Source organism: Bos grunniens, chromosome 7, assembly GCF_055505025.1.
Source record: "Bos grunniens cultivar Pamir isolate PY7600 chromosome 7, Bosgru_T2T1.0, whole genome shotgun sequence".
NCBI classification, from domain to species: Eukaryota; Metazoa; Chordata; class Mammalia; order Artiodactyla; family Bovidae; genus Bos; species Bos grunniens.
Window position 1 is genome coordinate 43,694,637 of NC_141171.1, and position 14,631 is coordinate 43,709,267.

Below are 14,631 nucleotides of genomic sequence, written 5' to 3' on the forward strand. Positions count from 1 at the left end.
GGACCTGCTGGCTCCCCACGGTAAGTGATGAAGCCTTTCCCAGCCAAGCCCTGAAAACCTGCTTCCGTCCTCCACTCTGCAGCCTGGCTCCCATCCTGGGAAGTAGGTCAGGGTTTCAGTTCGTGGTCTACTTCCAAGGACTCTGGCAGCTGTTGAGAGGAGGGTTGGAAAAATACCTTGGGAACGGCTGGACCATGAGGCTTGTTGGTTTCCCGTCAGGTTTAGAGTGACACTAGCCTGTGTGTGCGTGTGGCGGGTATGTGGGAGCCGCCAGCGGTAGTCCTCAAACCTCCTCTGCCCCCTCCACCCCAACCCCGCTGCCCTGGACCCTGCACTCTCAGCCTCTGGCTGGTCCCTCTGGAGTGCCTCCTGCTTTCCGGCTCGGGCAAGAACATGTATAAAGTGTTCTGAGAGGCAGATTGTGTTTTTATTGTTTAGGACGGGCTGTCATTGAAGCCTTAGGTCCTTGGAGCCAGAGGGATCTTGAAGCTGATTCCTGGGGCTTCTCTCCATAGCCGTTGGGTTTCCTACGGGGGCTGGAACAAACCACTGCAATCGTGATGGCTCAAAACACAGCTTGATTCTCTGACAGTCCTGAGGTCAGGAGTCCAGCTTGGGCCTCATGGGGCTGAATCCAGGCGTGGGCAGGGCTGATCCCTCTGGAGGCTCCTGGGGCTCCACGGGGCTCCCCCCTTTTCCAGCTTTTAGAGGCGCTGCATCCCTGGCTCACAGCCCCTCCTTCCATCCTCACAGCCAGCGGAGCAGGCTGTCTCTCTCCGGTCTCTCTACCTCTGACCCTCCCCCTCCCTTTTATGAGGGCCTTCACCGAGTGAGATGATGCCTCCACAGGCCCTGGGCCAAGGAGTGGACACCCTGGGGGCTGAGTAGCTCCAGGGGTTGGGAACATTCTGTCTGGGCTCTTGGCACCCTGTCTCTGTGGCCTCGAGACAAACTGTGTACAAGGCTCTTATGAGCTGGGTGGGCCTGGGGTCTGGGGAATGCCGGGCATGGCCAGCAGGCAGACACCGGGCCCCTCCATCCCCTAGGGGACCAGACTGAGGCCCAAGCCTCAGAAGGTGGGTCCTGCCTGGTGTCAGGGGCACAGGCCAGCCCCGGGAGACTGCACGGGGCAGAGAGGCCCCTTCAGGCCGGGTCTGGGGATTCCGTCCAGAGAAGGGCTGGAGAAAGCTGGGAGGCACTGCAGAGGCGTCAGTCCATGAGTCCAGGGCCGGGGGTTTGTGAGCTGTCAGGCCTCATGCCATGCTCTCTCCTGGCCATGGTATATGGCTTCAGGTAGGTCTTTGAGCTGCCCCAGCCCCCCAGCCAGCTGGAAACTGGGTCATTGCAATAGGAGCCGATAACCAGGGAGCACGACTCGTGGCTGGGCTGTGGGGATCAAGGTGGACCCTGGGGCCTCAGCATTGCTGGAGTGTACACAGCCGGGGTTGGGGCCCACACAGGAGATCAAAGCTCCCCCAGAGGCCCCCTCAAATCTGTAGGGGTACGGGGAGAGAGGTGGCTCCAGGCAGGAGCCAGCCTGGGACCCCCTCACAGCTGCAGAGCTCATGGGCAGCTGTGGGGGAGCAGGTGAGCATCCTGGCCCAGGAGGTGAGACTGGGCACCAGGTGGGGTCCAGGCAGCGGGAAAGAGCAGGCAGGTACCCAGCCAGCCCTTGAGATCCCAAGTGAGATGCCCTCAGCCCTCATCACATCATGGGGCCACGTGGAACTGCGTGCTGGGGAAGAAGGGAAGAGAAGGCTCCGGGTGCCCACGTTAGCTCCCAACATGTGTGGACTAGTGTCCTTAGAGTTCAGGTTCTGTTATCAGTTGAATTGTGCACCCCCCACCCCCCAAAAAATTCCAAAGCTGAAGTCATGACCCTGAATCTCAGTGCAGAATCTGTGTGTAACTGGCAGGAGGAGTTAGTTAAGGGAAGGCTGCCCGGGAGCAGGTAGTCTTGATGAAGCAGGACTAGGGGCCTCATGCGAGGGATGCTTGGACACAGACACATGGGGAGGGGCTATGTGAAGGCAGAGGCAGAGTTGGGGTGAGGCCTTTACAAGCACAGGGTGACCGGCAACCCCCAGGAGCTGGGAGACAGTGGGGTAGGGGGAGAGAGGTGGTCCCTGGGCAGGAGCCAGCCTGGGACCCCTGATGTCTGGCGTTGTTCAAGTCTGTGCTACTTTAACTGAACACAGGCATTGATTTTTAATGTTATTGCAGAAGACATACCGGTTGTCCATGTTCCTCCCTCAGGGGTCAGGGGAAAACCGAGTGTGGACACTGTCATCAGCTCGGTGTGTGGCTTCCCAGGGGGCCGAGGGGCTGGGCTGCAGGGGACCTGCGAACCAGCCCACCCAAATGCACACTTTGAAGCCCCGGTCCCCTCATGCCATCCGTTTGTCACAACCAGCAGACTAGAGATGTTTAGGACTCATACCCGTGCTCCGATTGCATTGGCTCGGGTTCTCTGATGTCCGAGAGTCCCCGGTGATGTCCGGGCCTCCTGTCTCCTGAGCCCGCCTAAGCTGTGATATTTCTTGCCCTGGGCAGTCAGGAGGGGTTCATTGGCTGTTTTTCTTGTGGTTATCAGCCTGGGAGGTGGTTTTGGAGAGGGGTCCTTAGTCCACACCCACCTTTGTGGTTCTCCTGTGAACTCGGGTCACATATCCTCGGGATCCAGGTCCCGGAGGGAGACCCCAGGACACACACCCAGCATCTCTAATGTATTTCACATTGTTGATAACTGGGCTCTTTCGTTTCCTAAACTTGTTTTGTTCTGGTGTTCTGTATGTTTTACTCATATTTTACGACCTTTAAAAATGAAAGGATGCCACCTGTATCTGTAATTCTAAATGAAGCGTCTCCTTCGTCCTGCTTTTGAACTTTAAAGAGAATCATACTATGAAAAAAAATTAAAGGAAAACCTCAGATCTCAGAATCTGAAAACAAAAAGTAACATTTTTGTGTCCTTAAAAAAAATTACTCAAGTGTTTGGTCATTCATATCGAAAAAAAAAAGTGCCCTTCCTCGAATTTCAGAAGTTAACACTGCTTTTAATCGCTGGTGGCCTCTCTCTAGGACATTTTAAAGGAAATTGCATGTTCTTTAAACTGAAAAAGGCAGCACTTTAGCTGAGATGAGTTTAATAGAGGTTTACGCATAGCCATGGGTCTCACTTGGGCGGTCCTGCCTCCAGGGGATGCTAGGTGATGTCTGGGGTGTCTGTGGTCTAGGGGGGCTCCTGGCATCGAGGGGGTGGGGCCAAGGAGGCTGCCCCACACCCCATAGCAGCCAGGATGTCCCCCCAGACATCCTGAGGGGGGTCCTCAGGAACCCAGAGGGATCCAGGAGATGACCAGTGGATGTCAGCAGCCTCAGGGGATGGAGCAATCCTGCCCTATGCTGACAGAGCCCACCCCTATGTGTGTCTGTGTCCAAACGTCCCCTTTTTGTAAGGACACCGTCCTGTTGGCTTAGGACCCTACTTACACCTGCAACAGCCTTATATCCGAACAAGGTCACATTGTGAGATTCCGGGGCTCAGGTCTTCACGTGTGGACTTGGGGGTTGGGCTCAAGCCCCACCACTACCATCTCTTCACACAGGGGACTCGCCACTGCCGAGGGGGTCTTTACCTTGTCAAGGTCACCTGGATTCTAGTCCTGTCCTTGCCGGCATCTTTGCGTCAGCACCAGCAGCCTCAAGAGGCAGAAGCAGCATTTAAAAGCTTCCTTTCAACTTGCCACCTCCATCCTGGGGCTGGCATGGTCTCTGGAGTGGCCTGGAGCAGCCCCAAGTGGCTGCCTCCTTGATTCCAGACGCGGTGCCCCCGAGGACAGGCACATTCAGGGAGCCTTGGCCATGCCCAGGGCCCCCCGAAGCCAGCATGGGGGTGGTGCAGGCACTGCTGCAGTCAGGCACCTTGTTTTAAGCCCCCGAGGGGCCCAGCTGTGGCCTCCCTCTGGCCTGGGGTCCCGGAGTCCCGCAGTCCCATCAAGGCTACATTTTCAGAACAGCGTGTGTCCGTTACTTCCGGAACCTTTGGTTGCCAGTAGAATATTGAAAGTGAAAGTGACAGTTGGCTGAGTCGTGTCTGACTCTCTGCGACCCCACGGATTGTAGTCCATGAAATTCTCCAGGCCAGAATACTGGAGTGGATAGTCTGTCCCTTTTCCAAGGGATCTTCCCAACCCAGGGATTGAACCCAGGTCTCCTGCATTGCAGGCAGATTCTTTATCAGCTGAGCCACAAGGGAAGCCCAGTAGAATATTAATGCCCTCTTTCATCTCAAAAAGGACACGGGCACTGTCTCTGTGTAGGGCACTCCCTCTGTGTAGGGCACTCCGGCCCTGACATGGGTTTGCGGAAATATGACATGCTTCGAGGTTCTAGATGCCTTACAGGGCTCAGTCCCCATGGAGCTGGGCCCCGTCAAGGATACCTGTAGTCTGGTGCCCCTGAGTTCCCTACTTGCAGATCTGGGTGGAGGAGGGCATACTGGGAATGCTGAGGAGGAAAGGGGCTGGTAGGGGTAGCCAGGGCTGCTCGGAGACCCCCAGTTGGACAGACAGCAACTGGTCCTGACTTGAGTGTGAGAGGAACACAGTGTCAGAAATGGTGCATTCCCCCAGGAGGAAGGACCTGCCCGCGTCCCCAGGCATCCCGCTCCCCGCCCCATCGTTGCCCTTGGTGTGGGGTCACACAGGTGTCCACTCACCTCTGTCCTACTACAACCCTGCTGGCTTGCAGAGAGAACTGATTTCTGGAGTGTTGCCCTCATTTTTTTAAAATGCATTTTTCAAACTTTTTACTTGAAATAATTACAGTCACAGAAAGGTACAGCGAAATACACAGGTAGTTGTGTACGTAACCTGGAGAAGGAAATGGCAACCCACTCCAGTATTCTTGCCTGAAGAATCCCATGGACGGAGGAGCTTGGTGGGCTACAGTCCACGGGTCGCAAAGAGTCGGACACGACTGAGCAACTTCACTTTCACTTTCACTTGTGTATGTAAGTGTTCTTGGCCCAGCCTCCACCAGTAGTGACACCTGGTAACCGTGGCACTGGGACCCTACAGCATCTGGTACCAGAGCCCCAGAAGGAAGCTGATACTAGAGTAAGCAGAGTAACTAGATTAACTAGGTACTAGTATGTACAGATAGTAGTTGGATACAAGAGTCGGCAAAGGGCTGACTCATTGGAAAAGACTCTGATGCTGGGAAAGATTGAAGGCAGGAGGAGAAGGGGGTGGCAGAGGATGAGATGGTTGGATGGCATCACTGACTCAATGGACATGAGTTTGAGCAAACTCCGGGAGAGGGTGAAGGACAGGGAAGCCTGGCATGTGGTAGTCCAGGGGTCACAAAGAGTCAGATACAGTGACTGAACAACAACCAGAGTAAGTGGATGGCAACTAGATTAACTAGGTACTAGTGCACACAGATAATAACTAGACACCAGAGTAAGCAGATGGTAACTAGATCACCCTGGTACTAGAGTGCCCAGAGAGTAACGAGATCCCAGGAGAGCCAGACGACAGAATGGCTGCCCTGTAGAGCATCATCAAGTCCAGGATGCTGCTACTGACCCAACCCCAAAGCCCACTCGGCTCTCCAGGTCCATGCACACTTCTGTTTGTGTTTCCCTGCCATCCGGTCACAAGCACAGATGTGAGTCACAGCTCCCCGGGTCAAATTACAGGAGGATGTGGGCTCCCTTCCTGCCCCCCCTGCAGGCCTGCCCTCACCTGGATGCCCTCCATCCTGGGTGCCACTTCCACCAATGCCGTGGGTGCCTGAGGACCAGGCAGATTCCGGAGCAGGTGGTGGGAAGATTGAGAACACAGCAAATGCACTGTGTGTCTGAAAGTTTGTTCTGATTATCTTTTCTGTTTCCCTCACTCCTTTATATTCTGATGTATGGTGCTGATTAAAGCAGGTCTCAGAGCCTAGGACTTTCACACAAAAAAGGTTGGGGGGTGTGTTTATGGAAACATTCACAGCTACATCGTACCACCGATGAGGTGTGTGTTGATGAGCGGTGACCGGTGACACGGGGCAGCTCTGTGGCTGGGCAGAGGGCACTGGCGATTGGTGCTAAACCCTCTAATGAGAACAGAGGCTCCCTAATGATGGGAGACGGTCAACACACAGATCCAGGCGGCCTAGGAGAGCTTTGCACACGGGAGATGCGAATGTGGTTGGTCCTCAGCTGGAAATGCGATTTATCCTCCAGTTGCCATCACTCTGACAGGCGATCCTGGGGTTTCACACTCTTCATGAAACACAGTTTCACATTCAGAGAATGAAATTCTGGATGGTAGGGAGATAGACACCTCCCAGCACCATCCCACTTCGTTTTGGCAAGATTGTTGAGCGAAGTCGTCTGGTCCTTATCGAAAGAATTAAGAGCCTAAATACACCATGGTTCAGGTCATAAGCTGACCCGTGAACCGTGGCAAATACAAAATATGACTCGACTAAATTAACTAGACGCTTGCAGTTTTCATCTCTTAACCAGATTTACGATGGCCTCTTCTGTCCAATGACAGCTTTGGATGGACACAAAAAGTAGAACCCAAGCTTCTAAACAGGCCCTGAGTCGGGGGTTGGGGACAGGAGAATTTCATGGGGACAGGGTTACAGTTTGGGAAGATGGAAAGTTCTGGAGATGATGGTGGGGATGGTTGCCTGACAATGTGAATGTGCTAAGTGCCACTGAACTGTGTACTCAGAGAGTAAATTTAAATTATGAGTGTTTTACCATAATTTTTGAAAACTGCCCCGTGTAAGAATTAGACACAGAAATAAATAACCCTTCTCATCCACCTTGAATCTATACCATGGAACTGAGGTATACCTGCCAGATGAGAGGCAAGTGACAGTCCCTCTGCCTCTGGTGTGCAGCCTGGTTCCCACCGGGGTCCAGCCTGGAGTGAGGACCTGGCGCCGTGCTGCAGTCCTGGGTCCTTCGAGCAGCTGTCGACAGGGAGGGGCGGCCAAGGTTCTAGAGGACTTAGAGAGGCAGAATCTTTGTTTTTGCTCAGTGTGTCTTGTGAAAAGTGAAAGTGTACGTCTCCCAGTTGTGTCTGACTCTTTGTAACCCCATGGGCTGTAGCCCGCCAGGCTCCTCCGTAGAAATCTCCAGGCGAGAATACTGGAGTGGGTTGCTATTTCCTCATTCAGGGGATCTTCCTGATCCAAGGATTGAGCCCCAGCCTCCTGCATTGCAGGCAGATTCTTTACAGTCTGAGTCACCAGGGAAGCCACTGTGTCTTGGGTGGAATGGAAACAAGGTTGCGGAGACCCTGAGAATTTGAGTTTTTGGTGTCCCGTCAGAGGGCCGGCTTGGAGCCTGGGGGGACTGGAAGGGGACGGTCAGCGCTGTGTCCGTGTGGACAAGCTGCAGACAAAGAGGAAAGTTACTGCCTGGAACAATGTGAGATAATATGATAGAGGACCTTGAAGAAAACAAATAAAAGACGGTTGTAGATTACCGAGGTCTGGGAGAAGAACAAGGAAACAGAAAAAAAGCAAGAAAACAAACCCTCACAGCGGCGCTTGTTTGAAATGCAGATGACACTGTGCAGCCTGCCCTGAAATGCCTAATAGTTAAAATGAAAGGCTTTTTTTAAAAAATCAAAGGCAAACAGGATGGAAACTCAACGGGGCCTAATCCTTGACTCTTTGTTGAAGAGACACTGCAGTGCGCCGCCCTCTCCTGGTCTGGGGATGTGGGGATCTCCATGGAGTGGGGGACGCAACGACAAGAGAACAACTGAAGGGGGGCTGCGGCGGGGTCACGTTCCCGGCAGGGTGTCGGCTGCCCTCTGAGCCGAATAGTGAACACAATGGGAGGTGTCCCACTTGGTATGGGAAATGCTTGCTGGTAGGGATGAATTTAGAGAAAAAATATTTTTTATGTGGTAAAATATACATAACATAAAATGTACCATTTTTAAGTGCACAGCTCGGTGGCATTAAGCACGTTCACACGGTCATGCAACCAGCCGCACTGTCATCTCCAGAACGTTCTCATCTTCCCAAACAGAAACTCTGTCACTATGAAACACTGACTCCCCAGTCTCTGGCCCCACCATCTACCTCCTGTCTCTGTGGATCTGACTCCTCTAGGACCTCCTGTGAGTAGAATCAGCGTGTCCTTCTGTGTCTGGCTTCTCTCACCGAGCATCACGTCCTCAGCGTTCATCCCTGTTGTAGCAGGTGTCAGAACCTCCTTCCTTTTTATGGTGCAGTAACATTCCAGTGTGTACATGGACCACATTGTGTTTATCCGTCATCCATCCATGGACACTTACATTGCGTCTACATTTTGGCTGTCCTGAATGGTGCTGCTAAGAACATGGGTGTGCAGATATTTCTAAAAATTCCCTAATCTCCCTTCTTTTGGGTCTGTACCCAGGAGTGGGACTGCTGGAGCATATGGCGATTCTATGTTTAAATTTTTGAGGAACCTCCAGACTGTTTCCACAGCAGCTGTACCATTTTACATTCCCAGCATTCATGGAAGAGGTTTCCAATTTTCCTGCATCCTCATCAAGTTGTTATTTCCTGTGTTGTTGTTTAGTATTTGTCATCCTAATGGCATGAGGTGGTATGAGTTTTTGAACTCCGTTCTTAGTAATATGACCAGGCTTAATATTTTTTACTTCTATAAAGGTGGGTTTGGAAATACGTAAAATGGGGATTAGAAAGCATGGGTAATTTTCTTATTCCATAGTCCACAAAGGCAATTTTTTTCAAAGGCTTAAAACTACACACATTGATTATCTCATAGTCCTTTACAGTCCTGCAGGTCAGGAGTCTAACATGGGTCTCTCGGGCTGAGATCCAGGTGTGGGCAGGGCTGTGCCTCTTTCTCAAGCTTCTAGAGGCATCTCTGTCCTTGTCTGGTCACACACTTGTCTTGCCAGGGGTACCCAGAGTGCTCTATAGACAGGGTCTGTGGCCAGGTATTGTAGCTGCTGCCCAGTTAGCATTTCATCTGCAGGGCTAGTCCCTGGTCAGGACAGCACCGTGAGTGGCATTGAGTCCCAAGCCCGGTGAATGACTGACTTTTCAGGAGCCAAATGCACACGGCTGGTTACTGACGTGCTCGACTGGACCCGTCTCGGATGTCAGGAAGGAAGGTTTTGGGTGAGGAGAAAAATCAAGCTGTTTGCCAAAATCAGTTTGGGAATGCCAGGAGATGGCAGGCAGGGTGGCTGGGCGGGGTGGGGGACGATGGGGTGGGCTGACATTGGGAGCTGGCGAAAGACGTCATGGGATATGCTTCCTCACCCCGGGCTTTCCCCTCCTCCTGCTGTGGCCCCTTGCCGGAAGGGCAATGCTGACCTACGAGGGGAAGTTCAGGAGATCTGTCTGCTACAGACGGCTGCCTTTCATTTGTTCAGACACCAGGTGGAGGGCGCACACTGGGTGCAGGCACTGGGCTTGTCCCGAGGACACCCCAGGGAGAGATCTGACCCAGGCTTGGCTACTTCCAGGACTCCGGCAGGGATGCAATTAGTCTATGGCTGTGGGTCTCCCCCGAGGGGCACTCTGCTCCCCTAGGACACAGGGCCATGTCTGGGGACATGTGTGGTTGTCATGACTGAGGGTGCCCCCGGCATCAAGTGGGTGGGGGCTAGGGATGCTGCTCCATCACCCACAGTGCCTGAGACACCCCACTCCCCTCAGAAAATGACAGACCTCAGCATCAGCAGGACTGGGGGAGATGCCACTCTGGCATTAAACTGGTCAGCACACAATAGGATCAGTGCTAAGCAGAGCACACAGCTCCTTCACAGAGGTCAGTGGAGCCACGGATGACACCCGAGGTCAAGTGAGGAATCTGAGCTCCCAGGACAGCTGGCAATGGGGCAGCTGTAGGGAAGAGGGTTAACACAGTTTGGGAAACAGCAGTTAGCTCAGTGGCACCTGATGACTCCTTGGGGCCTGGATGGAGGCAGACACGGATCATGGAAGAGCTAGCATTGTATAACTGGTCTTAAAACATTTTACTGTTTACATGAAAAGATGCTCAACATCACTCATTATCAGAGAAATGCAAATCAAAACCACTATGAGGTACCATTTCACGCCAGTCAGAATGGCGGCGATCCAAAAGTCTACAAGCAATAAATGCTGGAGAGGGTGTGGAGAAAAGGGAACCCTCTTACACTGTTGGTGGGAATGCAAACTAGTACACCCACTATGGAGAACAGTGTGGAGATTCCTTAAAAAACTGGAAATAGAACTGCCTTATGATCCAGCAATCCCACTGCTGGGCATACACACTGAGGAAACCAGAATTGAAAGAGACACGTGTACCCCAATGTTCATCGCAGCACGGTTTATAATAGCCAGGACATGGAAGCAACCTAGATGTCCATCAGCAGATGAATGGATAAGAAAGCTGTGGTACATATACACAATGGAGTATTACTCAGCCATCAAAAAGAATACATTTGAATCAGTTCTAATGAGGTGGATGAAACTGGAGCCTATTATACAGAGTGAAGTAAGCCAGAAAGAAAAACACCAATATAGTATACTAACGCATATATATGGAATTTAGAAAGATGGTAACAATAACCCTATATACGAGATAGCAAAAGAGACACTGATGTATAGAACAGTCTTTTGGACTCTGTGGGGGAGGGCGAGGGTGGGATGATTTGGGAGAATGGTATTGAAACATGTATAATATCATATATGAAATGAGTCGCCAGTCCAGGTTCGATGCACAATACTGGATGCTTGGGGCTGGTGCACTGGGATGACCCAGAGGGATGGTATGGGGAGGGAGGAGGGAGGAGGGTTCAGGATGGGGAACACATGTATACCTGTGGCAGATTCATTTCGATATATGGCAAAAACAATACAATATTGTAAAGTTAAAAAATAAAATTAAATTAAAAAAAAAAAGAACAATACAGGGAATTTCCTGGCAGTCCAGTGGTTAGGACTCCGAGTTTTCACTGTCAAGGGCCTGGGGTTGGATCACTGGTCGGGGAACAAGGATCCCAGAAGATTCGCATCAGGGCGAGCAAATAAATAAACAACTTTTTAAATAAAAGAAGAACAATACAGAAGTAACACAGGCCAAAGGCAATGGGACAAAAGGAACAAGATGGAATCCCACTGGCTCTTCCTTCAGTTCACCCACATCTGGCTGACATCAGCATGAGACAAGCTGGAGTCTATGGGGATGTAGGCACGTTCGGGTTTTGTTGTTTTAATCAGGAGCATGGTTCTTCTTGGGCTTTCGTGAATCTCAGGCATCTTCTAATAACGACCTTAATACTCATCTTTGTCAGACATGGTCATACCACATACCTGCTGAGTGCTGGCCAGGGCACCTGGGTGCCAGGCTCCAGCCAGCTGGCTGACTGGGTCATGAAGGCTAGTTCTCTGCTTTAGCTGAGCCAGTCTGGCTCTGCCAGGATCTGGCTGATCCTGCCAGGTGCTGAAGGGCATGAAAAGGGGATGTTGGTGGTCCCTGACCACACCTGCTCTGCCATCTCCTGGCTATCTGTCTCTTGATATCCGTGGGTCCCCACCTCTCTCAGCTCCTCTTCCTCTCCTTTCAAATAACAGCTATTTTCTCACACAGAGATGTTGAGCGGTCTCTCTGAGTCCCCTTTCATCTCACATCCTCAGGGCCTCGCTCTCCGTCCCCGAGTACTAATTAAGGTATTTTCCTAAACAAGCCCAGTTGCATCTCTAAAATGAGTTCTGGTGCCAGCTGGTAAAATTAATTTCTTTCCTAACCATCCTCTATGATACAATAACAAACGACATGCCGTCTCTCTTCGGCGGGAGGTCAGCGTCTGGGGAAGACGAGTGTATAAACAAATAATTACATTACAGCGTGGACCAGCGAGGCTTCGCACAGTGGTGCTGCAGTGACAAATACCCCGAAGCTCGGCATCTATAAACAACTAAGGCCCATTTCTCATGGACACTAGTGGGAATGGGTTGAACATCGTTCCCCCCTAATTCACTACTACCCAGAATCTCAGAAAGTGATTTTGTTTGGAAACAAGCCTTTGCTGACATTAATTTATTGAGAAGAACCTGTACTAGATCAGGGTGGGCCCTAAATCCAATAGCTGGTGTCCTTATAAGGGGAGACACAGGGACACCAAGCAGGGAAAAGGGCCATGTGAAGATGGAGGCAGAAAGGGAGTGGTGTGTCTACAAAGTTAAGGACAGTCAGAGCCCCAGTAGCTGGGAGGGAGCAGCTTCTCCAAGTCCCCAGAGAGAACCAGCCCAACCCACGCCTCAATCTCAACATCTCCACAAATGTGAGCTCATGGATACCATTGTCTGCATCCAGGGGCGCTCATCCACCAGAGCTGACAGGGTCCCTCTGCGTGTCACTGTCTTCCTCCATCGCAGGCCCAGCTAGTGAGGCAGCCAGCATCAGCAGTAGAGCCAGTCCCCAGGGTGGACAGAAAGGGGAAATGGGGACATGCATACTTGCCATGGCGCTCTGCTCATATGTCATCAAAGCAAGTGCCCTGACCACGTCTGTATCAAGTGGGCAGGATGTGGGCATGGAGGAGAGAGGACCACACAGATGGGAACAGTGCCAGTGAGCACCAAGCTTTAGGTTCAGACTGGCTGTGGTCTCAGAGGGAGAACCCAGCTTCCCGGGATAGGCTCCCAGGAGGGTTTCCTGAAACTCAAGCTGGGATTGGAGGGGGATGTGGCCTGGGGAGCATGGAAACAGGAAGGCAGGTGAGGCAAAGACGGAGCTTTGCCTCAGTACACCAAGAGACACCATGCAGCAGGCACCAAACATGGTGGCTTAAAACACCACCTTCTGAAAGTTTTGTGGGTCAGGGGCCTGGGCATGCATGACTGGGTGTTCTGCTAGGGTCCCCATGGTCATTCAGGTGTCACAGTGGCTGTGTTGCATCCAAGGCTGGAGCCTTTTCCAAGTTCACAGGTCATTGACTGAACTTCTTTCCTGGCACTCGGGGCATCTTTCCTCCCCGTGAACCACAGGAGAGCCTTTGCAGTCTCTAGGGTACCCTAGTCTTTTCCTCTGCTAAATGGCTCCTTCTATCTGGCCAAGCCCAGCCACGATAATCTCCCTTGTAATTAACTACGGGTCAACTGACTAGGGACCTTCATTCCATTGGGAAAATCCTTTTGCCTTTGCCAGAGTATCAAAGGATCATATGGCAGGTTTTACCCATACTCAAGGGTGTGAGCTGTTGTGGACTGGGTTAGGACTCTGCCTGCCACAGAAAGACACTGACAGTGAGAGTGGGGGGAAGTCCAATGGCACCACAGCTAGAGGTGTGGCTGCTGGCTGTTGGCACCTGTGGTCTTGGTAGGAGCGATTAAGGATGTGCAGGTGCCTTTCTCTTTGGTTTTTTCCCTCGGCCCCCAGAGTCACAGCCAGCCTCCCCTCTATTTTATGCACTACAAGTAAGGGTGCTGAGTAACAAAAATATTGCTCTGGGTTACAGAGGGGTGAGGTATGGATAGCTTCTGCTGTGACTTCTCAGCTGCCTCCCAATATCCCTTCTCCCCCAAATGGAAGACCCCTGTTTTTAATTGGGAAGGTGGTTCCCAGAATAGAGACAGCTCTCCCAACCGACCTGCTCCCTAGGCATTACTGGGAGGGTCTGTTTGGACCCTATGTGGGATATGGGACAGAGTTGGTACAACGAAGGTCTAGGTGACTCAGGCCGTCCACTGCCCCTCGACCCCTGCTGTGGGCAGATGGGCCCCAAAGATGTCCACCCCTTCCTCTCTGGAAATTCCGTATATATCATGTGAGATGATAGAGGGGACTCTGCAGGTGGGATGAGGTTAGCCACCTTAAGATAGGGAGGTCACCCAGCATGTGTTCAGTATGGATTACTGCTCAGTAACAAAAAGGAAGGCAGTCCTGATTCTCGGGTGGGCTCAGAGGCATCTCCTGGGTACTGTGCTGAGGGGAGAACAGCTCCAAAGGTTCCGGGCTGTGCTGTCGCCTCTATAGAGCATTCTCAGGATGACAAAGACAGAGAAGAGTCCTAGAGCCCAGGGGTGAGGCATGGCAATGGGGTGGGGGGGCAGTCTATGTGGGCGGGGTAGCTGGAGGAAGCTCTCTATGGGTACAGAAATGTCCTGTAACTGGGTTTGTGGTTACAGGAATCTACACAGACTGTTCCCATGTCACTGTCCTGGTTTTTACACTATAGTTACATAAGCTGTAACCTTAGGAGGAAGCTGGGTGACAGGTACACTGTTTTTACAAATTTCTATACTGTTTTTGCAAATTTCTATGAATTTATAATTATTTCAAAATAATAAGTTGGAAAACCCCCAAAACCCTCCGAGAGCACATCCAACCCCAAGGGACTCTTGCGTGTCACTCTACCGTCACACCTTGGTCCTGACCTCACCAGGCTTCACTCAGTTCTTCTGTGCAGTTAGGCCCGATGCTACGCCAGAGCCTTTGCAGTTTCCTAAGCTCTGAAACTGAAAATTGGTGATGGACAGGGAGGCCTGGCGTGTGCGATTCATGGGGTCGCTAAGAGTCAGACACGACTGAGCGAATGATCTGATCTGAAGCTCTGAAAACTTGCTCCCAACCCATTTAGTCATCAGGTTTCAGGGTTA